This window comes from Corvus kubaryi, unplaced genomic scaffold (assembly GCF_017639235.1).
Source record: "Corvus kubaryi isolate FWS band 111438036 unplaced genomic scaffold, C.kubaryi_AGA036_p1.0 37394, whole genome shotgun sequence".
Classification (NCBI taxonomy): domain Eukaryota; kingdom Metazoa; phylum Chordata; class Aves; order Passeriformes; family Corvidae; genus Corvus; species Corvus kubaryi.
The window spans coordinates 6,417,274-6,440,189 of record NW_024581133.1 but is presented as its reverse complement, the minus strand read 5'-3'; the positions used below and the strand labels follow the sequence as shown (position 1 = coordinate 6,440,189).

Here is a 22,916-nt window from a genome sequence, read left to right as displayed (position 1 = left end):
TCCCCACACAGGCAATAAATAGCCTGAAGTCAGCTAAACCACACAGCTGATTAGTATGGAGGAACTATTTGGTTTTGGCTTTGCTCTACTGGTGGAAGGCACTGCTAAGAAGTTAAAAACTTGAGCAAACGGCTAGATAGTCTGGGAGGCCATAAAGGCATGATACGCCCTCCCTGTGTGATTGTGGCCCCGTGTTTTACCAGTCTCCTGGAAAGGGAGTTGGCTGTTGGCATGGTTTCCAGCTGGAGGATAACTCCTATTTGCTGGCACATGAGAGGCTGGATGTGGAAAGCTGGGGAGGAAAACACCTTGCAGCCTGCACCTTGTGATTACTGGGTGCTGCTCAGTGCCAAGTGTTCATGTGCTTGCTTGCATTGATCACCTGTAGGACAGATAAAGGTAATGACTGACGTTCTGAAGCAGCTGATAGCTCTGGTGTAAATAGAGTCCTTCTTTGCTGCCCTGGGCTTTGCCACAGGGGATATAATCCAGTTGGGAGCCTGGTTTAGGGCTGGCATGTACCACCTGGTCAGTCACGTCCAGGAAGTCTTGCACCTTCTCTAAATCAAAACTTGTTTTTAGGATGTTGGATATAATGCAATTTTTATGAATAGCTTAGTCATGCTTCCCTTTTTTTTCTCTTCTAAAACAGCTGTCAACAATCTCACTGTGAGGAGGGAATCGGCCACTCCTTGTACTTACTGAATAGTCAGACACTTCAGCCTGGCATTGCACTTCTTTGTGACTTTTGGAAACAAAGCCGTGGATGTGGCACAATGGCTTCTTTTTATTTATTTATTTATCAAGCCTGCCTTTTTCCCTTTGCGAATGACCTTTATGCAAATCTAGAAGGCAAAGCCCATCACCAGGAGTTAGCTGGTTAGTTACTTCGGTTAGTGATAAGAAAATATGATGGCAGTGCTCCAGGAAAAGCAGCTATGCTGGGAACTTGTTGCTGCAGTGAAGCTATACCGATCATTTTCAGAACTATATACCTCTATATATTTATGGTGCTTGGTCAGGGAAACAGGGTGACTCCTCTCGTAATGTCTGCATGACAAATAAGCTGCGACGCCACAAATCCTGTAAAGACTTTATTGTCCTTCTCGAGGTGGCTGGTGGAGACATGCAGTAGGTAAAAGTTTCAGTGTCGTCCTAAACTTGAACTGCAATTTTGTCATCTCATGTCTTTTGTGTGTTGGTATAGGCGTAAGCAGCTTCTTCCAGTTCCCCAGCTGGGCCATACCGGGGGTTTTGGGTCTGTTCAGCAAACCAGATTGGGAAATGGATCCCAGTTAAGAATGCATTATTGTTTTTTAGTCTATACAATTCATAATTTGTATCAATTAAGAAAAAGTTCATTCTTTACCTGCATCAGTTACCTGACTCATGTTCCTTTGTGTTATCACAAGCATCTGCTGTGGCAGAGGGTCGGATGTTTCCACCAGGAGAAACCTAAACTCTTGGAAGTTCTTTTCCAATTGCAAAGAGGGCATTTGACTGTGGTGCCTATCCCTGTTTTATGGCATGTGAAGATGACATGGGAGATAGATGTTTCTGAGATAAGCCAGTAAGTTAAAAGTCAAAGTGTTTAATTTTTAATTTCTGTAAGACAGCAGTTATTTCTGTCAAGAGTGAAGATAAATCTTTTCTGCAAAATAAGTTCTGCCATTTTAAAACTATTTTTTAAAGTTTTCTTTATAACCATTTTAGGTAGGCTGCTCGGTTGTTGAGGAACAGGCGAAGAAAGTGCAATCACAAGTATTAAGTAGTCAACAGTTCTTAAAAAGTATGCAGTGTGATACCTTGGAAAAAGTAAGCTTTAGTTCTCTTGTAGCTGTAATGGATCACATGTTGTGACATGGTCAGGCAGTCTAACAAGACTATTTTACATATATTGAAAAGAAACCTAAAAATCTGATGCTGAAGAGTTTATTGGACGATTTGTAATATGGGTGAAAAAAAGTTAATTCTTCGTTGGCATAGCAGTGTAGTTCTTACAGTCCAAATGCTCAGATATTTAATCTAGGGTTGGAGAAAACATAAGGCAAAATGACTCCTCAAACTGCTATCAGCACCTTCTACGGCACTTGTGTTGAGGGCTTGAAATACAGTATATTCCAATCATGTTTTGGGTATGAGGTTGGGTTTGGTGCCTCTGGGTGTGGTCTTCTGGTGGTGTGGGCCTTAGGGACCTCCGTGGTTGGTGGAGGACCTTGACTGTGGCCTTGGCTGCAGCATCCAGAATGGTGCTTCTTCACCAGTGAACTTGTAATTCTGTACCACAGGTTGTCCTGACAAAGATGATTCTCCTGGACCACTTGTATTTTTCTTGAGTCTCTTTCCCCATCCCAATTCACTTTTATATTTCTTTAAGATGATCCAGTCTCTTCAGTGAAATTTTTGGTTTTTTTTAATTTCTGTGATTCCATAAGCTGTTCATAATAAATAATTTTCCCATTTGGCTACTCTTGTCTTTCCAAAACTGGTTGTAGTTTTTTGTTCAGTCAATATGACAACTGAACTGTCATAGTTTTCTTGTAGGTTTGATCCTTTCAGGAGGACACCTTTTGATTTCCTTGAAAATCATGGGGTGGAGGCTGATTACTCATTGGCTCCTGTGGAGTTGCTATTCTTAGATACTATTCAAAATGTATGAGCTCAGGTAGTTGCAAGTGATCCATTGCATCTTTGTTTCAAGCACTTGTGAAATTTTCTAGTAGACTCTGCAAAATTTTCCACAGCATTTTCTGACTGCTCCTAGTCTCTTTTTGTATTTTTTTGACTACTTTCAGGTGGCTGATCTAACTTTCTCTTTAGTCTTGTTACTGAACCATTTTTACCTTAATGTTACATTTGCAAAATACACGGTGAGAGATCTCCCCAAATTGTTTTTTAATGTGAGATGTTATTTACAGTGTGACAGCACTGCTGAGATTAGCCTGATCCAGTGTAAAAGGAAGGATTTAAGGATTTTCTTCTGTAGCAGCTACTTCAGGCTTTATTTCTGAGTGCAAGGGGGAAAAAAAAAAAAGCCAATGAATTACTTAAATACAGGGCTGAATTTGGATGAGACTTTTTCACTATGAGCATGATTTAAAGTGGTCTTAAAGGTCATTTGATGCTGATGATCAAAACTTTGTCTGGAGAGAAAGTGCCTGATGTGTCATGTTTGAGTCCTCTGTGCTTTTTATCACCCATGACTAATGCAAACTGGAGCAGCAAGTTATGTTAAAGTCTCTGACATATTTGTATCTTCATCTAAACCGTATCTGAGGTTTCTGGCAAAGTTACTTGGGAAAGTAAATCTTTTTCCCAGTGTGCCTCTGCCCTCAGTGGTGTAACTGTTCTGTAAGTCTGAATGCTGCACTTAGTAAAACCATTACAAACAAAGGTTTTGGCATGGAGCATAAACTGGACCGTCTTCAGACTCAAACTACTGACTCACCCATTCTTTTCCCATGGATTAACACACCTGGCATGTGTCACGCATGGATGCTGGCCGACTCGTCGTGTTCTTGCAGGTATCCCTGTTTTCAGCGTAGGGAAGACCAAAGTGGGAGTGTGAAGGTGCACAGCGACCTCCTGCAGTTAAAAACTTCCTGCTGGAAGTTGATGCTGAGGATGGGTTTGTCCAAAGGCTTCTTTTGCCATTTTCTTGATGACACCGTGCTCCTGCTACTTTTTAGGGATCCACAGAGTGGTTGCTTGTGCGAAGTCTCTCCCTTCAGGGCAACAATACAGAAAGCTGTGCTGTGTCGGGCCGTGGGTTGTCTGGCTTAGTTTCCTGCCCTGTGGTGTTGGTTGTGGGTTCTTGGGGAGGTGTGAGGGCAAGAAAAGTCCACACTAGTGGGCACAGTGGGATTCAATACCAGGATGTGTGGCTATCAACACCCGGCGAAATCCTAAATTTTACTATCAATAGGAAGAGGGAAAATAAGGGCTGGTGAGGGGTGAGATTGCTGAAGGGAATGTGTCTTGGTTGCTTTGCACTCACTGTTTTCCATCCTGAGTTTCCTCTGGGATGCTGAAGCTTTTGGTCCCATAATAGCGGTGGGACAATGAATGCTTGGATGGAGGAAGCAGGTGTTAAAGGAAGGGGGGAAGTGATTTATTTTGGGGGGAAGGGGAGGACAGGATGACCATATTTGACCCTTATACAGAGTAATTTCTTTTGGCTCATGAGCTTGTGCACGGCATGCTTCCTAATTGCTGAGCCCCCAAGTAAGATGGCAGCAAAACTGGGACTTGCTTTTTTTTAGTTAATACCACTTAGTGAGTCAGCCAAGGAGTGAGGCTTACGTGATGTACCTCTGGTGTTACGTGATGAGTTCTGTTGTTTTGTTCCCTGTTACCATAAATCTTTCACTGCAGCAGCAAGGCTGCGGTGCTGACGGCACTGGACATCTTTGAGTCTGCACTTTGTACTTGGGAGTGCTGGTTTTTAATTGTTTAAAACCAAACTGGAGATAATTGAGTTTACACGTGGCCTAGATTAGAACAGTTTCTGTAGTCTGATCTGAAGGGCTTTGAGTTGGTGCAGAGGGTGATTCTGAGATGAAGTATAACAGGGCTGCTTCACGTGCTGTGTAGCAGATGTGTTTGCATCCGTAGCCCAAAGAGTTCCCATCCTGGGAGTAATGACAACACTCCATTTCAGTGGGGTTTTCAGCCTGTGCAGGAACCTCTCTCGAACATGGGAGTCAGTTTTTCCATCACTGAGTGTTTTGCTGCCACTCCACCCATTTTTATGATGAGTGATCATCGTCTAAGAGCACAGTGGAGCACAAGAGGTGGTGAGCAAACCTTTTGTTGCATTAAATGTAAATGTTTATAGTTTCTCTTCTCCTAGCAGCTGCAGAAAAAGTAGGTTGTCTCAGCTGGGTAGAGAAATAAAGACTAAACCCCTTTTATATGTACTGTCATAAAAGAAGGCCTTGTGTAATAAACATTCATTTCACAAGGTCTAGGTGTCTCTTTACACTTTTGTGTGATTCAAGGCGAAATGTTGCTGCAGGTTTTTCTCTATTGTAGTGCAGATGCCAGCAGGAAAATACATACACATTTGACCTCAGACCCATTGTGGGACGATGCTGGGGGTTATGTTGGTACCCACTGTGTGGCTGCATTTGTGTGCTGGTGGCTCCTGCAGAGTTGAGCAAAGTTTGTGCAGTGGGAGTTAGGGAGTCTCCAAAATTTGGAGCTGCTTTTCCACCCCGGCCAGAGCTACTAATTAATTTTGGAAGAGTATTTTGGTTATGTACCCTGAAGAGGGGTGTGTGTAGCATGGAGGCTGAGATTTGAGCACTTAACTAGCATAAAATACTTTTAACCAGCTTATAAAAGTATTTTCTTGAGTGGGTGCCTTTCTTGTCTCTCTGTAAGATGCTGATGGGAGTGGGGTGATGGGAGCAGATTTCTTGGGAGCTGTTCCACAGTTAAAAGAGAGCTTTGGTCCCTGTTTTCATGAGCAGTGTATTAAGCCAGGAAAAGACCTAGACCATTGCGTTAAGAGCTTACAAGTTCAAACTGTGGATAATAAATATGTTTGCATGGATGTTAAGAGGATTAATTGTTTGTGAAGTGCATTGAAAGCGGGAGAATTAAAGAAGTACTTAAGTGGTAACTGGCTTCGTGTCACGTAGGTCTCATAAATTTGTTTCTCCCTCCTTCCAGTCAGTTTCAAGTTGTGTTTCTTGATCGGTGTGAAATTTACCTGTCAGTCCCACACGTTTTCCTGTGTTCTGGGAATTTTGCAATTTACCTATGGGCAGTAAGGTGGTAAAATGTTGTCTTTTCAGATGGCATTTCTGAAGGAGGAGTGCTCTGCTGCATGTGATGTGTTTCCTTCTGCAGCTGGTATTGGCTCTACTTAAACCGTGGGGTTTAGTGCTTAGACCTCCCTGGTTTTTCCTTTATCAGATTAGCTAGGATTTTGGCAGGACTTTGTGCTACTTTTTCTTAGCCAATCAACTTGCATGTGAGTGTTCAGTAACTTTCTTGCTTTATAATCTCAAAGTTCAGAAGTCATCGGGTTCTTTGAGACTAATACGAGATCCTATCCCAGCAACAATTTACGGAGGGTGGAGAAAAGGAAAACACTTGAATATGTGGAGAGCAAGTTTTGAAATGAAAATTCAGAACTACTTGAGGAAGATGGAGGACCTGTGGCAAAGAAAGTGCTTGAAAACGTATACATCTTCCTGAAGCTACAAAACATGAGTGTGCTTTTTACCCTTTCTTTGCTGGATTATTTGCAGGACCCATCCCCTCTGTGATGTCAGTTAATATTATGATATGGCAGATAAATGGCAGTCAAACAGTTACTGTACAATTGCATTATATAAAAAGATCAAACATTATGATAAAATGTATCAAGTGAGTATAAATTTATCAAGCTTTTTAATACTCTGCTTAGAGGGGTCTTAATTCCCCCCGCCCCCCCCCACGAATGAATTGTAAAAAATCTTTGCCAATTTTTACTAAAAATCTAGTCCGATCAATGCTACTGATATTGATTAAGAAATAATACTACCATTTGCATAAATACCTGTGTGTATTTATGCCTTGGGCTTGTGACATTTCAGTGCCAAGAGAAACTTAGGCCATTTTGGAGGAAACATGCTCTAAGTCTTGTTAAATTTTTTCTTTGGGTAAGTACATAATTTGGTGTTTGCAGTGAAGGAGAAATACATTGTTTTCTTTGCAGGGTGTTTTTTTTTTTTTTTTTTTTTTGATTATTAGATAAGTCTGAGTCTGAGCCACTGGATACCTTGGGAAAGAAGAAGGTGACTTGGTTTAGCATTTGATGGAAGTTGGACTGAGGAGCAGGAGCAGTGTGGTTGAGTTAACATGGCTGTGATGCTCGGCAGAGCAGCATTTTAAATTCCCACACAAGAGATGTTCAACTCCGTCTGCTTGAGACCTTGTTGCTTCTGGCTGGGTGGAAAAAAAAATGCCCACGATGGAGAGGAGAGAAAGAACTGTTGGGATGCTGCTAGATGAAAGCCTAGCGTCAGTGGGGAATTTGGGAATATGCCCGAGGCGGTGTCAAGCTCTGGGAGTGTGCCTTCCAGCCAGGGAGAGTTGCAGGGTGGCAGTGGCAGGGACCACCCTGCACGTTGGGAACTAGTTGTCACCTCTGCTTCATGCTCAGCTTTGAGCTGTCCCTTGTTGAAGAGCAGCCTTTGGGGTGTGCACTGGGCACTCAGCAGCGTCCTGTGATGAGACAGGAGTAATCCTGTTTTTGGCCTTCTCTGTGACTTTACCAAACTTGAATTCACTGCTCAGTGCAGGATGCTGAACCCCTGGTGCTTGATGTGCCAGGTCCTGGGTGTAGCTGCCTTGATCAATGTCCTTGTCCTGCCGAGGAGCAGAAGCAGGATCAGAACAGACACTGATCTCTGCCTCTTCAAATTATCTGTGTTAACTCCCTGATGTCTCTTATTCAGAAAATAAATTTTGTCTTGTACATCCAACCCAGAAAAGTGCTTATATATCCAGCAGCCAGGAAATTGAATGAGTCCTGATCTATTCTTAATTTCTTGTGTTTCCTGTGGTTTTATTGTTTGTGTTACCAGCCCTAATATTTACATACTTTTGAATGAGCTTTTCTTTTTTTGGAAGATACTTCTTTGTTTGTAGGCCTTGCAAAACAGGTTCTTCCATTTTTTTTTTTTTTGAATAACCAAACAACTTACTTTCTCAAAGGAGTAGGAGGAAAAAAAAAGGAAGATTATAGGAATCACCACAGGGAGATATCTAAGAATAGATTTTTTTTTTTTTTTGGTTGATGATATGCTAAGACTCATTCTAAACTTGCATATATCCTTCCAAATGTCCTTGGGCTCTTTTGAGAGCTTTGTAAAACTTCTTGCATATGAAATTAAGTGCTTGTGGGTGCTTCATCTGCATAGCAGATGCGTTTACAGTTGGCATTTTAAATGCAAAGGTGCTTCCATGAAAAATGCTTGTAAGAACAAAGCTGTAGTTCCCACTGAAACCCCAAAGACATAGGAAGACAAGTCGGTGGAGTCTGCTGCATTAATGTTTGAAAGTAGTGCTGGTGAGTTTTGTTCATCTGTGCATCTCTGGAAACCGATGTAGTCTTTTTTTTTTTTTTTTTTTTTCTGCAAAGTAAGGAAAATTTCACAGTTACCCTTTCTTCTGGATATGGAGGACTGATAGAGCTGATGTTCTTCAGGAGGTCTGTCCCTTGGTACATCAGCTGGCTGCCTTTTCCGTGGATGTTTGCTTTCCTTTAGTAATTCTTTAGGAACTAATTTGAAATTGTCAATTTTTAAAAAACAAAGTGTTTTCCGTAGAATTGTGATCAGCCTTTATTTGCAGGTATTACTGTTCTGTGTTGAATTTCCAGCTAATCTTCAACCATTGATTTCTTTCAAAAAATAAGACAGAACTTCAGGACTTTTTCTTCCAAATCTCTTCTGCCTGCCATGGAATAAAACCTATTTGCACGTTGATGAATAGTGGCTGGGAAGCCTGTCTGGTTCTGCAACAGGACCCATAAATAGCATTAGTGTCTGGTTTACTTTGGGAAGGAAGGTGTCCCGTTGTGGCAGTGGCAGGAGAGGAGCCTTGCACTCACTCCCAGTAAAGTTGTCCTGTCTGGGCAGTGTTCACCAGCACGAAGCTTTGAGAAACATGATACAGTGTCTCTGCTGAGATACAGAACCCCTTTGAAAGCTCAAGAAAGTACTGACATAGAAATGGGTAGTACTGGTCTTTTTATTTTCTCTATCCCTCTGCTGTGGGCTCAGAGAGGACTTGGAGGATCATAATATGGTGTGAAAAAATGTTTCCCTCATCATCCTTCCTATCTCTGGCTGCAGGGAGCACCTTGGGACATGCAGAGCACACTGTTGCATGTGGTCTGTGTCTAACGCTTTAGTGTGTTCGGGTGGATGGGGCAGCACTTGGAGTAGCTGTTCCAGTTGCCAAACTGGATCTGGCAGCTCATTATCAAACCTGTTGGGTCTCAGGACTGAGGTTTGGATGAATGCCTCTGAAATGCACCCTTCCACCAAGGGTATTTTCAGGTTTGGTCTTCGGAGCATTTGGTTTGTGGCACAGTTGCTGAAGGAGAAGCTGTCCTCTGTGCTAGATCAAAAGTCAGTTTATTCTGGAAAATGGAAAGAAAATGTCCAGGTGGTTCAGGGGTGGCACAGTTAACCATCTCTACCCCAGAAGCAATTGTGTGTGCAAAAGGGCAATGGCTGGTAATTATCTCAAAGTGGATGGGGCTTGGCATGCTTGTGTCCTGTTTGGATGGCAGTGGGCAAAATGAAACCAGGCAAAGTTTCAGAACTGGGAGAAAAAAAACCAATTTAATTTTCTCCCCTTTAACGAAGGCGATGGTAAAATGCTCCCTTGCTGCGTGGTATTTTCCTTTCCTAAACTGCTTGTGGCATGGTTATTGCTGGATGTTGTGAAATGTAAATAACACCAAGGTAGTGAACTCGGCATTCCCGGCTCCTTGGCAGCGCTGGTGAATGGAAACATCTGTCCAGGGCCTCTCCAGTTCCCTTTCCTCACACAGCTCCTGCTTCGAGCACAGTGCGGGGCTGAACGTGCTGCAAAGTCCTGCAAGCCCTCTGCTTAACTTTTCCATGTCTGCACCACACAAAATGGAGGAAAATCTAGAGGGTAAAGGGAGTGATGAATTTTTTTCCCGTAGATATTTTAGTGCAAGTCATTCAGATTCCTGATGTTGTGATGCCAGCCTGCGAATGGAACAGACCTGAGCTCGTGCTCTTCGCACAGTCCAGCTGTTCTGGTGTGTGCATCTCTTGCATTTCACTCTCAAATCACTCACTCGCCAAATGCATAACTATTCCCTGTCTCTCCCATTCAGATTATACAAATAGGCTGTGGCAGGGTGTAAGCTTCACTGAAAAGGATGTGTTGGTTTGCAGGCCTGGGGATGGGTGACGGGTTGAGCTATTTTGTTACCTGTTAGAAAGGAGTGGGAGCCAAGGGGACAACACAGAACTGCAGCAGCAAGTGCAGAAGGAGGGTGGGAAACCACCTTGGTAATGCACTTGGAGTTTCCTCTGAGCTTGGGTGGGAGATCTTAGTAGCTTTTTACTTACTGGGCATAAAAAAACCCCAAACAAAACCAAAACCAAACAAAACCCCGAAACCTAAGTAACCATGCAAATAATGCAGGAAATACATAGTGAATGTTTCATGATTGGGAGAGATAGTAACTGGGGCTTCAGAGCTTTAGGTTGGCTACAGGATGTAAAAATACTGCTTGTGTTGGTGCGGGTGGGTGTTGTGTACCAGCTTCATTGACAGTTTGGGCTGTAAAACTGACTTTGTGGTCTTCAGACAGTGCTTTGAAGTTGTTTTCATTTCAGCTAGAGAAATTGTTAGGAATTTTGTCCTGTTGGTGGAACTTGAAATTGAGATGTTGTCCTTACAAGGTGTTTTCATGGTGGTTTTAATTGTTTTATTTTTATTTTTTTTATTTTTTAATCATAAATTGGGAAAATGGATGGGAGAAGGAATGGGATGATCTTGTTCCTTTTTAAAGGTAGGAATACCAACTATTTTTCTCTCCTCTCTCACCCCTTGTGTGTGTAGTGAAAAAGAAGTGTCAGTTTTTAAACAGATCAAACCTCTTTCTAGCACATAACGTTGGTTTGAAGTGAGGCTGCATGGCTGGGTTTTGATGGGTTAGGGATATATATTAGGTGAATTAATACAGCCATCTGAGATGCATTTATGAAAACTTTTTTTTTAAGCTTTCAGTGTTTTTTTTCCTTTGCTGTCAATATGTAAAGAAATACTTCTTTAAGGGAAGCCTTAACTGTGCTAGCCAGGGACTAATTCTGCATGCTGTATATCCCGTTCTGAAAAAAGTGGCTTATTCTTAACATAAATTACATACTCAGAATTAAGTAAGATTAAAATTACAGTGAAGGCAGGCTAATATGGGTTTTACTCTGCTGAGGAGTTTGACTTACAGCTTGCGTTGGAGCCTGAAGTTGAATTTGAGCTGCCAATTCAGCTGAAGTGTAAAATGCCTCCCAGTCTCAACTAGAGTAAGCTAATGCAGAGTTTTAATGGAATTACATTTTTTTCCCCTCCTTTACATTGGACAGATTTATAAAGAATTACTCTGATGATTTTATTTTCCCCTTTGAGTAGTTCCAAAAGCTAATACAAAGCATCATTGCATAATGGAGGGGTGGACAGCAGAATGCTTCTGAGATCTCCAGTGTCACTCCAGGATTTTCAGCTCTGTAAATAATTGCTCAAGGCAAAGGTACACTAATATTATTTGATGAACAGGAAGTCTACAAATAGCCATGGTAGTTTGCCATAATTACATTTGCAGTGGTGCAGGTGTTGAGCCTTACCCATAACCAGGAAAACCACTGCTTCAAATAGATGGATTTGTAAGAACATGTGGGTGAGGAGATGGGATGTAGGTTTGAAGGAAAGTACATCAGCAAATTTGAATTTAAAGGTTTAAAAATTTTTTAAGAAGTTTCAGGAGGTGTTGCTGATGGCACTGCTCCAATGGCTTGGCTTTGTAACAGCAAAACAAAACCATCCAAACCCCCATTTCTTCAGAAATGTCAAGATACCCTTAGATTTTTATTTGTTTTTAAGGGATTATGGTTGTCTTTGGTTGATGTGCTGCTGGTTCTGCTCAGGGCTCAGTGGTATTTGTTACTGTGGTAGTGTCGGCTCATGCTTCTTACATCCAAATCTTTCCTTAACTCATGTGATGCAAAAATCCTTTTCTTGGTTGTGTTGGTGACCAGAGCAGCTAAGTGTTAATCTTGAGCAGCTGGTTAAGTGACACTCCACGTCTCCTCCAGACAGTGAGAGTATTCAAGCACTTCATTAATACTTAACTTGAGCTGTCTCAATGAGATGGCTGAAGGAAATGAAATGCTGTCATTAAAATAATGCTGCCAGAAACGCCTGAAATTGACTATACTGGGAGACTGACTCATCCTGCCCTTGCTCTGGGAACATGGCTGGATGTGTTGGGATGGTATCCTGCTTTTTTTTCCATAACTTCATGACCTCGAATCACCAGCCCGTGAGTTTACTTGGGAACAGACTGATGAAGGAGAGAAGATGATATGCAAATGGGAAGGTTTCTGTGGGTGATTCTCATAGCTGAAATTGTCTGGGAGTAGTTATTTTGAGAGGAAATCTTGGCTCATGTTCATTGAGCTGAACTACCAAGAGCAGCCTGCGAGGTGGAAGAAAAAGGGATGGGGAGAAAGGAAGCAGGTGGTGAGAGGATGTGTGTACCAGAGGAGTGAAGCACCACTCATGTTATCTCTTCCAAACCCTCTATTTTTCCTCCCTCTAGAGATGGCCATTATTTCAAGTGAGCCCTGAGGTTTGGAAAAAGAGGTTTGGTATGTGTGTGAGCAGCAAGCATTGAGAAAATTGTTGTGCTGTGTGTAAATTTAGCATGGAAGTTTATAACTGAGATGCACGGTGATGTCTTCACTCAAGTTTGGCTGTGAAGCTTTGGTGGGCATACCAAAGTACTTGTTGTGAGCCCAAATGGGCTGGTATAAAAGTAAATAAATACTTGTAAAAGATTGTCTTTATCTTGCTTGGTACTGTTCCTGAGTGTTTCTCTCAACTTTGGATGTTCTTGAAGAAATTGCTCTTTCTTAGCTTAAAAAGCAGCACTTAAGATATTTAGACAGAAGTGGTGCTGCCTCTCCAGAAAGGAATATTTGTATAAATGTTTAAAGTGTCCAGTTAATCTGGCAGGATTGTGACCGAGGCACGATACCGTGGCTGTGTTCATTTACACTGTAATTATGAATGGTTTGTGCTGTGAGACAGTGTGATGGCTTCAGCGCTGCCTTTTTGTAATAAATACAGCATCTCTGGGCTGTATTGTTTAAAGACTCCTTTGGAAGCCTGATTTAATAGTGGAGCTGAGTGAATAATTCAAAACCTTTTTATCAAGTACTTGTTTAAATTCTTAAATGAGCTCACCATAACCTTTTTATGTACCCCTCCTGCGTGTGTCATACAAATATTAGAATAATTGAGTTTTACTAGTGCAAATGTTTCTGTGAAGCAAATTTTTAGAGCTTGATGTATGACTGTTTATGGAAAGGGGAATGTTAAAATCTCACACACCAGTACCTATGCCAGAAACTTGTGCTGGCTTACTTAGGAAAAGGGTGGGGGGGTGGGACCCTTGGCTTTGTTGGAGCAATCCTAACCGAGTTGGGTTGTCAGATTGACTTGTTTGCACTTTCAAATCTGAACACATGTATTTAAAGGAATTTCAGCTATATCTCTCTTACAGGCCATTCTACAAACAGTAGCGGTACTTAGTTTAAAATATTTGCTTTTTTTCAGATAAGTACTATTTCTGACTCTTTCCTTTTCTCCCCCTTACATGAGATGAAGCAGCACATTCAAAATGCGTCTGCTTAGCATCACTGAGCAGCTTAACAAAGGGATGCAGACGAGAGACAATCCATAGTTACCTTCCAGGTTTCATCATCCCTTGGCTTGAAGTCCAGTCCAGGCTGGAGGAGAGCCTTGCAGATAGATAATTTGAGTGGATTTAGCGTGCCTACTCACATGTATTAATGTGCAGACTTGCTGGTGAAAGCTCATTAGTGTTAAGTCACTTCTGAGTACTGATGGTCTTTAAAAGGCAAATGAAAGCCTTGCAACCAGGATGTCTGCAGAATTGGCATCCATTTGTCTTCTGCTTCTGAAGAAAAACATAAGACTTAAAAATTGAAAGCCAGCTCAAGAAGCAGGAGTTGAGGATTAGGTAGGGAACTGGGAGATGCTGTTTTCTCAGTGGAGAATTGTTGCTTAATTGGCTACAAGAATTTAGTCAAGGCTGTTTGCAGACAAACCTTCTCCTGTGCATGCTCTGGCAGTCCTCTAACCTTCCTGGCACTGCTGAGTATGTGCTTGGAGATGAGATGGAAAATCCTTACTCTTTCAGTGCATCATGGGTTTGCAAAGCCTGATTTGCATGTACAGGGTTTGCTCTCTGAATTTTGGATTTCTTTGCTGTTTTTCTCTCTGAATTCCGCTGCAGCCGCCTTGCCCAGGAACGTGCTGAACGCCAGCCACTGGTAATGCCACATGCCCCTCGCAATGTGTGCAGAAATCTGGAATTGCAGGTTTGTGTGGCCAAGAAACTACAACTTGAAATCTTCCATTGCCTTCAGTCACAGCTATTCCAAGTGTAACTACTGACACTACAGATGCTAGAAACTGGGCATCTGTGTATCTATGCCCAGGCCTATGGGAAACATAAGGTGGTCTTTAGAAGTAGGAATTTTTAGGTTTTGGGGTTATTAAAAAAAAACCAAACTGACCTCCAAACCCTGGCATCATCACAACAACCAACCTTGAATTTGCAGAAGGCAGGCAGTGAAACGTAAGAGCCAAGTAAACCTGGTTTTCTTTTTGGCTTTCCTGAAATTGTCATATGTGTAAAGTCATATTTTCACAGAACAAAAATGAGTTGTATCCAGCTCTGTACCAGTGGGCGTGGGCCTCTGGTTGTGATGTTCTTGTAGTCTGTCAGCTTGAGTGGGAAGAGTGTTCAGGCTTGGTCCAACTCCCTTGAATCAGCTGTAGCATTGCTGCAGCTGGGTGTATATCAAGCTGAAAACACCAAGGAAAATCTCATTCATGGCTCTTCATTTCCTTGTTATGCAGTATCAGTTCTAACTTGTCACTGTGGGTTCCTTAGACCTGAAAACAAATGGGAAATTTTGGGTGGATTTTTGCTTGTTTTTAATTAAATATTGGTGTAACAAGAGTTGTTTTGTGACAAGAAAGACCCAACAATCTTACCAAACATGCAGAACAAGCAGGCTATGTCTTGTCATCCCATTACGACATTTCCACTATAGGAAACACCCTTTGTGCTTTGATAAATTTGTCCTTATTCATAGTGTGAAGCTGCAAATTAGCATGTAAAATTGCTTTTGTGCATTGGAGATTTATAACAGTTAGTTGTCCCTTCAGATTTGTGTTGTAAAGTCCCTGTGAAGATAGGGGAGCAATATTACCTTGTTTATTATGGGTGGAATCTGAGACTTGGCAGCTTTTTCTGAGGTACCCATTAAATCTGAGCGTTTGCAGAGTTTGCTGTAGTTTATGATTAAAGTTGGTGGTTTCAACAGGCAAGATCCCACTGCAGCACAAAGTGAGGAGAGCAGCTGCCAGCTGAGCTTTGCCTGAAGTGATGAGTCTGAAGAGATGAAGGCTGGGGTGAGAATAAAAGAAGCTGTTGTCTCCTCATTCCCTGATTCTTTGATCACTGAGAAGAAATTATGTGACCACGGAGCGAACTGATCTGTACAGTTTGTGCTCAAGTTTTGTATAATGTATATAATAAAATAACCTAAACGAGGAGGTAGATCAAAATAAGCTCTGGATTCTGTTGTAGCTTGCTGCTTTTTGGTTGCATATGGGTGTTCTGCAAAGCAAGAGTTAGTTTGTCAGCCTTGTCCCTATTTGCACAAGTACCATTGATACTTCACCCTCCCTGTGGTGACCTGTGAACCATCTCTGTTGGGTCTTCATGCCGTTCTAGATTTGGTTATGCCCTCTTTCTGCCCAACAGAGATTTACACTCCATCCTTGTCTAATTTAAGCTGGTAGCTTTAAGTTTTCCTTTTCATATAATAGTGTGTTAAAAAAATATTATTTTTGCTTGTATTTATGTCATTTAGCCTTGTCAGAGGGGAAAACAGTTAAAGCCTTGATGTGTACGTGGACTGGATGGAGTAAAGATGAGGTATAGCAGAGTTATTTTCTTTCTTTTAAAGCTGCTTGTGATTTTCTGCTGTGGGTATTTTGATTCTTGTTTATTTTGCTCCTTCATTTGGAGAAGAATAGTCTGGGAGAGGGGAAGGAAGAGGCAGGGTTTACCCCTGTAACCATCATTGTTAGCCCTAACTTCTGGTGGAGCTTCACTGCTTTGGCTCGACCTTTTTAAACTTGAGAAATGTGTTTTCGTTTGCGTTTCCATCTTGTTGCATTTAAAAACTACTCTAACTATACCAGATTGTCTGAACATTATTGGGGGAATGTTTTTCAGAGACTTGATAGAGTTTCCAGGCAGCTTTTCATCCGCCAAGTACTGTACTGGGCTCTCACTGGTGAGGTTTTGCTTGGTCTAAGACTCTGCAAAGCAACTGTTCAAAATTGCTGACACATGTTAAGTAATGTGGAAATCACTATCCTAAGCCATTGAAGTCTGAGAGTGCTCATGTTGACAATAAGAACAACATCTGACCCCAAAAATGATACGTGAACAGTCTCAATCTGGAGACCATTTCTAGTGTCTTCCCTCTGACTCTTCTGGCTAGTTTGTCCTTTGGTCTTAGGTATAATATTTTTTTAAAAATTATTTTCTTAGTCTCCTAAAAAATACCATATTCTGCCTTGTCCATGTATTTTTGAATTATTTAACCACATGTGCATATTTGATGATGCCAAGTTCAGAGTAAAATTTTCAACTCTGTAGTTGAGTATCATGAGAGTTAATGCTACTTCTAACAATAATGGTGGTGGTATAATGCTTATTTAATAACAAATCCATCATCTTCCACCTCCCTCCTCCAAACCTCTAGTTTTCAGCTTTGGAGCAGCTGTAATCAGGCTGTACAACTTCCCTTCCTCCTCTCATGAATAAATCCAACTACCTTATCTTCTCCATCGGAAAGTCTTCCCTGGCTTTAGCAGCCTCTGGAGGAGGGTATAAAAGGGGCTTTCACTGGCTAACAGGAAGCGAAATGAATGGAGGAACTTTTGATAATGCCCCGTCTGTCTGAGCAGGGGATCAGCCCGACTAAATTGCAGCAGATTAGTGAATGATAGTGCTTCAGCCGGGGCCAGAATTATAAGTTTTTAATCTTGGAACAAGCAATGATTTCTTCCTCCTAAACAGTGGTCAACTCCCTCTTTGATTTGGAGGCTTGCAGTCATCCATATTCAGTTAGTTTGGGTGTGTGGTTTCTCTTTTTTTTTTTCAGTCTGCATTCATGGGTCTCAACAAGCTTCCAGGAGTTTTTTGGTAGCAGTGATTTTGGTAAAACCTGTCATGGCCACATGCCAGTTTTGCCAGTAACTTATACTTTGCTTTGGATTTTCATGCCTGTAATGAAGTCTTGTATTTCCCAGCTTTCTTAATATTGATATGTGTTGTGCTGCCTCAGTCTTTTGCAATTAGCCCTGGGGTGGTTTGGGTATTTTTTTTATAAGCAGAAGTTTTGTTTCTGGCCACCTTCAGCCCTACTCTCTGTGTATGAACATGTGTGACTCCTTGATTCCCACCCCACAATTTGGTCCAAACTTTCTGGTAATCCAGCTCAGTGGGAGGGAGAGATGACTGAAAATCTAAATGGGGCAGCTTAGCTAATTGCCCTAGGCCTGACTCGTCTGCTGGATAACACTAGTTTTATTGCAGCCCAACGTGATTGACATTTGGGGAATTGCACTAGTATAATGCTGGCAGCAGCAGTGAAAAATCTGCCCTATTGTTTCTGATATGTTCGCTGTCTGAGGAAGACTTTTTTGTTACAAATAACTATCAGAAAGGCAACTAATGGAGTGAATTTACTTTTTCTTAAATCACTGACTTTTCCCATTCCCAAGAAAAAAACATGAGTGAGAGTAAAAGCCTATGTACTAAAACTTTGCCTTGTTCTATGTTTTTTTTCAGGCTTTTTTTCTTGGATTTTATTACTGGAAAATTCTCTAATGACAACTTTGCTTAGGTAAGTGAAGCAAGATTTTTTCCTGTGGTTTTTTTTAGCATCGCTTCCCCTATCTTAACTTCTTTTGCATGTTGGGTTGTAATGTTGAGCTGCCAGCCAGCTGTGCTGCGTGTGCTGTGGTTAAAGGCTAGAAAGAGGTTGTAAACAAAAGTAGGGGTAATGCCTCTAGTATGACATAAGGACCTCATTTATTTATTTAATCAGATGAAGTGGACGTGGTGCAGAATAATGAAATACCGGTTATATCTGCATATTACTGCATAATCTCATCAGTTTATAAATTTTGTTTTCAAGAGATGCTCTGCATTTTTTTCCCCACTAGAAAGTAAACTTGTTGCTATCATTTAATATCATTTTGTCATGAAATGAAAGCTTCATGCTTCCAGGTTTGTAGATAGAGTTGCTCTTCCTCCATCCCTGTCTCTTCCCTCTTTCCCTCAGGCAGGAGCTTCTGATAGAGAGAAATCATAAAAAGCTTGAGAGTTTTATATTTATTTTAGCCCAAAAGATGGGGGAACATGAACAAATTTAACAACCCCCTTTGATCTTCTGAACCCCATCTACACCTCTAAAATGCCAGATTCTGCATAATTGGTGATTGGCAGGATTTCTGAGTGTTGATTGCAAGCACCTGGTCTTGTCTGTTTCTGAATATCTTTGGGGCATTCTGGGCACAAATCCGGTGCCGTGGATGATGGGTGGAAGAACTAAGTGTGCTGCTGTACCAACAGGTACTATGCTTTCCTTTGTGGTGGAGAGAAGACTCGACTGACCTCTGATGCAAGGCAAGAAGTTAATCCTTAGGTACACAGCTAATTCGGTGTGTTAGTTGGAGTTGCTTGTTGATCCTGGATGAGGCCAAAAGCAACTGCAGTGGTCACATGGGAATACAGTGTCCTAACATCTACCCTGACAAAAGTGCTGCTACTCTTTGTGTCCCTGAAAGGGTTTTCTTTTTTCTCCTGTCTCTGCTGTCTGCAGTACCCACCCTCTTTTCCTTTTGATCTCCTTCCAGTGAATGGTCATCAGGGCAGCTTTTCTCCTTGAGATGAGGGACCTTGGTGAAATAAAAATGATTGTCTTAAACCAGAAGTCTTCTCCAATCTGCTTTTCCCTGATATTTGTCCCTCTTCAGGGAGGACTTCAGGAGAGTGAAGGCAGACAACTGCGGAGAGGCTTTTGAGTTCCCTTTAGTTTTCCTTTTAGGTAGCTCATCTGAGTTTATCTATCTGCCATTCCTTTGCCAGGGTGTTGAACTCGGGGTATTTTGTGTGGTGTAGCTTTTGTCTTTTCCAGAAACACACAGGAACTGGCTGGTGGCCTCCAACAAAGTTAGAAAAGTCCTTAGCAGAACCCTCTGAGAACATGCCTGAGATAGATTGTTGCTTGGGATCAGCACTGCATTGCTCCTGAAACATGCTTGCCCTAGCAGCAGGCTTGAGGTTCCTCCTTGTCTCCCTCAACTTCCTGAGCAGTGATTATTTTGCAGCCTGAGGCTGTATTTATTGATGCCACTGTCTGTCCAGAGGATGGAGAGGACTCTGCAAAGGAGGGAAGTATTTAGGCATCAGTTTTAAGTTCTTTTAACTTTGTATATTAGACACATCTATGAATATATGCAGAGCGAGCTAATAAATAACCAGGGAATGGTAGTTAAGAGGAAAGGACATAATTAATTCTGTCATGTACTCTGTTTTAAAGTTGGGTCCGGAGCAGTAATGTGTTAGGCTGGGAAGGTAAACACTGTCATTATTCAGCAACAAAACATGCACAAGGCTGACATTGTTTTCCTCCTTTTGATATAATAATTTTTTTGGAGCAGTTTGAGTATCTTCAGTGGTCTTTGTTTGGTGTGGTAGAAGCCTGATGAAGCTCTACCCTTTCTGAAGGGTCAGTGCTCCTTTATTTGAATTGAGTTTTGTATTAATGCTGCTTTGCTGACACAGAACGTGTGCTGTTCCAGAAGGCTCTTACTGTTTGCTGCGGTTGGGGTGCTTGGCTGGAATTCCTGCAATATAGTTTGGAGGGAGGTATTTCTGTTTCATCAGGTGATCCCTTTTCAACTCCCCACACCACAGTGTTAACCCAGGTCAACTGTGCATATCACATAAAAAAAAAAAAGTCCTTTTTGTGGAGATGCTCTTAAAGAGCCAGCATGAGTTTACCTTGTATATCTTTTCTTTCCCCCTCCAACTACACCAGAGTGCAGGTCCTTCAAGGTTAATGTGTTTGGAGCTTTTTTTAGTGCGGAGAGAGATTTGGAGGAGTCCTCACTTTGCATCTTAAAGCATCTAAAGATGCTGTGAGAATGATGATATATTTGCTAAAAGGAATAGTTGTCATGGTAAAAAGTTACCTAAAGCAAGGTAGTTCACTTTTCAGCTTGTATGATAACTAACAATAGGGAAAAAAGCTAAAGTGATTGTAGTTTGAAGTTCCCCCCACTTGCTGTTACTCATAACATAGCCTCTCTCCTCTCCTTCATACTTCTCATTTTAGCAAATTTCTTGATGTACAGTTACACAGAAAAACAAGCAAAGACTTCATATACCTTTTTCTATCTTGACTGGTCTCCACACAACCCACCCTGGATATCAGGTCACTTGAGTTTGCATAAGTGAAGATGGAGTGTGTATCCGAAGTGGGTTGGTGTTGTTCAACCCCTCAGTGCCTCTTCCTGTCGAGTTTTCTTACAAGTTTTGCAGCTCTGGCTCTTCCAGCAGAAGTCTTGGGCAGAAAACACTCATGGAGACACCAGTGGAATAGCTGATGCAGGCCAGCAGCCATCTCCTAAAATAAATGGTGGAAGGATGCCTGTTTCTCTCAGCAGTATTTTCTTTGGAAGATGAGCATCTCCTCAGCATGTCCTTGGCTCTTGGTGTCTCCCTAGCAAGCTATAACACTGAATACTCCCCCTTCCACTGTTGCCAGCTCAGTTTAAAAGTTCTTGATTCAAAGTATTTGTGTGCTCCTTCAGGGTCTGCTTTGTCTGATTGCAGATAGCTTGCAAAACTCCTAGGAATTTGGAGAGGAAGGGAGTCCTTCTTTTGTATGGATCCAAAAGAAGTTGTGTGTTGCCAACTTGCACAAGGTCTTTCTTCAAAGTATGAAAAGTTTTTAGGGGGAGGGATCTGTTAGAAAATTATTAGGCCTTGGTGGGTGGCATGAGCAGTGTTGACTGGAGGGGCAATTGTTCTGTGGTTCATGTGCTGTTTATTTTGCAGCCAGTGATGTTTTTATATTGCTGGGGCAGATGGAGGGATTCCCAGCTCCACAAGCATGACCCTGGGGGAGATTAGCTGGTTTTAGGTTTCATCACTTGGATGATGAGGTTAGCCTGAGACAGAGATGCATCCCTGTGTATGGAAATGGTCTTGGCCCGGATCTTGTCTGGCGATGTAAAGCCTGAGAAAGGACCTAGAGGTCAGCTTCAGCTTTTTAAGGAATGTGATGTGTGGTCATTCTGTGGCATGTGTGGACTGCTGCTTTTTTATTTCAAAAAGGGTAAAAAATTTACTTGCAAGCTTATGTGGTTTTTTTAATGCTCTAATTAGAGCTACAATTAGCTCTAAAGTAGAACCTACTTTACAGCTACGTAAATATTTATATCTCTGGTACTGAAACACTAATGATAAAGAATCCCAAGTGGTTTTTTCATAGCTACAAAGCAAAGAACATTTCTCTCGTTCTCTGCCTCTTAGCACCTTTCTTCCACTTCACCTGCTTCCCTCCTGCTGAGCTAAGCAACATCCTCAATTTGCACACACTGGGACTTTATTTTTTTGCATCAGTAGCAGTCTTAAGTAATTACTCTGCATTTCTAATACTTGTTAGAGAAGCGAGCTCCTCTGCTTATGTCAGTCAATGGTGTCTAGAAAACTGAAGCTGTAAAACAAGCTAAAATGAATAGAATCTTGTTTCCTCTTTGCTCACATGGGCACTTATTCACTTCCCCATCTGCTTCGACTTTGAAGACTGCTGAGGTTCTTCCTCTGTCTGACCCACTTGGCATAAGCTAGAGAGGATTGTCTTTCTTCAACAGCCAAGTTTATAGGGCTTCAGCTTGTTCGTAAATAATCCTTAGAGTTTGAGTGCTGCCTTTTTCCTTCTTTCCCCTTCAAAACTGAATTGCTGTCATTTGTGTACAAACTGGGGGAATATTTTTTCAGTCTATAGATAGAGGGGAGAATTTGTGCAGTCACTGGGCACGAGAGGTTGTAAAGTGTGCTGAGGAGACTTCACTAGGGATCTGTGATTTTAAGTATTTATCTTGTCCACTTCCAATTTGTGATCCCAGCACAAAAGAGCATCAGCTGTAGAGGAGGGCTTTGCTCTGCCAGTCTTTGTACAAGCACAGTTCCAGAGTACAAAATGCAGGGCTTGGATATGCAGAGGCATCCTTATAGGAACATGTAAATTTTTGGTGTACTTGAGAGAAGGACAAGGTGTTGCTCTGCCTTTGCTTTCACTGTTAAGTACCTGCACCAGGAATTGGTTTGCATGTGTGAATGGTTATTTTAGGGGAGCATTACAACGCACTTCCAGCTTTACTGGGGTTCTACAGACCATCCTCTCTTGATTGAAACTTTCAGGGCTTGTGATCTGCATGTGGTCCTTCTGGCCTCCTGGTAGCAGGAGATAACAACCCTCTGAGGAAAGATAGGCTGTAATTTTGTCCTGCTTTGAACATGTGGGATTCTAAGTATTTCCTATGAGATGTACTCCTAGTATAAACAAACTGTTTTGTTTAGTATAAGCTCTTTATCCTGATAGGATTGGAGACATCTTATAAAGCAATCACTGTAAATTTAAAACTAATATTTGGCATTATTTAAATAAACATAAATCAAGATAGTATACAAACAACACAAGTTCCCAGCCCAGGGACCTGAAAGACCTATTTGTACATAGGCTGTGTACTTTTTGTCCATTTCCCTGTTAAATTTAAGCATTGTGCACCTAATTAATGCCTTTTTAAATTTGTCAGTGATAAAATGGATAACTGTTGCAATGGACACAGATTTAGTGCTACAATTACAGAATAGACGTAAAAGCATGCAGGGTGAGTAGATGTTAAGGATGGCAGATATTTTTCTGGTCTTCTGGGGCAGCATTTTTGCCCCCCTGGTTGGT

General features: G+C 41.7%; 1 protein-coding gene across 6 annotated transcripts in view; it reads left to right on the top strand.

The window, feature by feature from the left end:
* The first annotated feature begins 1,549 nt into the window (after window positions 1-1,549).
* Window positions 1,550-22,916, top strand: part of AKAP13 (A-kinase anchoring protein 13) — a 201,302-nt gene continuing 179,935 nt past the window's right edge. For 5 of the 6 annotated variants that reach the window (XM_042039768.1, XM_042039771.1, XM_042039770.1 and 2 more), the window contains exon 1: window positions 17,729-17,783. The gene's annotated coding sequence lies outside the window, so the exon portion shown is untranslated. Of the gene's footprint in view, window positions 1,571-17,728; window positions 17,784-22,916 lie in introns of those variants that run through there. The other variant, XM_042039772.1, reaches the window with a different exon arrangement.